Below are 1,934 nucleotides of genomic sequence, written 5' to 3'. Positions count from 1 at the left end.
TCTCTCTCTCTCTCTCTCTCTCTCTCTCTCTCTCTCTCTCTCTCTCTCTCTCTCTCTCTCTGTGTGTGTGTGTGTGTGTGTGTGTGTGTGTGTGTGTGTGTGTGTGCACGCGTCCGTGAGTCTCTGGTCTCCCGCCTGTACTCATGCTTGCCTTTCTTTCTTTCTTTCTTTCTTTCTTTCTTTCTTTCTTTCTTTCTTTCTTTCTTTCTTTCTTTCTTTCTTTCTTTCTTTCTTTCTTTCTTTAGACCTTTATCACTGTTTTTATGTAAAGTCTTGTCTCCTCATTTCAAAATTCTTGTATATTATATCTGTAGAATTCACTCATCTTTGTCTACCAGTTTCTCTATCACCATGGGGGAAGGATATTGGATTGTTCTTGGTTTTTTTCCGTCTATTTGAGGGTTCATGGGTCCTGTGCATTAAGGAGAAAAAAAACTGTCAACACTGACGAGCACAAAATCTTTGTTTTTGCACATGGTCTGTGTTAGTCAGATTTTGGACATCATCATCGGTCAGTGAGGACCAGCGGCCTCGAAAGTGCCATGGTTTTGGGGTGGAATGAACAAAACCGCCCTCATGAGAATCACTGAATGTCTTGGTTTCCAGGACTACATCGCGCAAGTGTGGAAAGTCATATCTTACCCTTATTTTCGTCATGGTGTCATTTAAGTAGACATCTCCATGCATAGCAAACAAATTTCTCATGTAGCCAATGTCACTAGATAATCTTGAAAAACAAATCAAATCAACGTTGGAGTGGTCCCCAGTAAATCTATAGCCTCTATTTGAATCCAACAGGTATGTGAAGAGGGAAGTAGCCTGAAACCGCAGCTGAAGAAAAGCGACTTTGCTTTCTATTCAGACCATTTGTTTGCAACTCTCAATGACAACTTGGAAGGAATGACGGACAATAATGTGTAAAATTTAACAGAGTTGATGCCCCAAGGGTTCGTGCACTACGTAAAACTTATGGCTCCTGAGCAAAATGACAATGAGCACAATTAATGCTAAATTCAACTTTTGCATGATATTTGTGATTGGTCTGTTTTCCGCTTTGTTTGAAACTATTGTGACCATATATCAGAACAGAATATTGTTTATTGCAAAACAGATTCTCCATTTATTGGATATGTAATGAATAGGCATTCTATCAATACTGATGCTCCTCAATATAGGCACGAGGTCAATTTTACGTTTCTTTGATTTTGGACAATTGTGTCAAGCTTTGATTTGTTAAAGACCAGTTTTTAGTGACCTTATCTCGGCGTCTCTTAACATAGATGAACTATTTATGTGTCAGATGATGCAGAATTTATTTAGCTTTAAATTGGTTTGTTGCATGAGTAGATAATGCGAAGCTTTAACAAGATGATGGGGTGATTACATTTTCAAATTTCTTTTGGACGACACAGTATGTTTATATATATATATCCACCTCGTCCAGGGAATTCTACAACATCGTCTTCAGCCTTGTCTTGCCAGCTTGTACTCCTTCTCTACCGACTTTAGTGGCAGTCTCAGTTTGGCCTGTCGCAGTACAGGGAAACATTTGAAAACGCAGGAAGAACACCAAGCCACTTTCTGGTGAATTTTGCGGAGCTTTGTCTCCATTGCTTCCACCGTGCTTGTGGCAATTTTGTACACCATGAGACACCAGACTTTATGCCTTCCTGGTAGGGGGCAGCAGTCAATCATCTTCAACCAGCTTTCATTGCTGAGTGCTGTCTTTTGTCTCTCATGGTCTCGTCATACCACCTCCTTGGGCTCTTTACGGACTCTTTAGATACGGTGGGGATTTGTTGGCCACCTACATGGAAATGGGCGTAATTGCTCTCTGTTTCCTTTCTAAGGGAGCGGCTTTTTAGATTTCTTTGGCTTGAAGTTCTTTTGACACCATCTCATAAAATCATCCAGACGCCGAAGTACTCTGGGGG

The sequence above is a fragment of the Aplysia californica genome, unplaced genomic scaffold, assembly GCF_000002075.1.
Source record: "Aplysia californica isolate F4 #8 unplaced genomic scaffold, AplCal3.0 scaffold00192, whole genome shotgun sequence".
In the NCBI taxonomy this organism is placed as follows: domain Eukaryota; kingdom Metazoa; phylum Mollusca; class Gastropoda; order Aplysiida; family Aplysiidae; genus Aplysia; species Aplysia californica.
Note: the sequence above shows the minus strand (reverse complement) of the source record.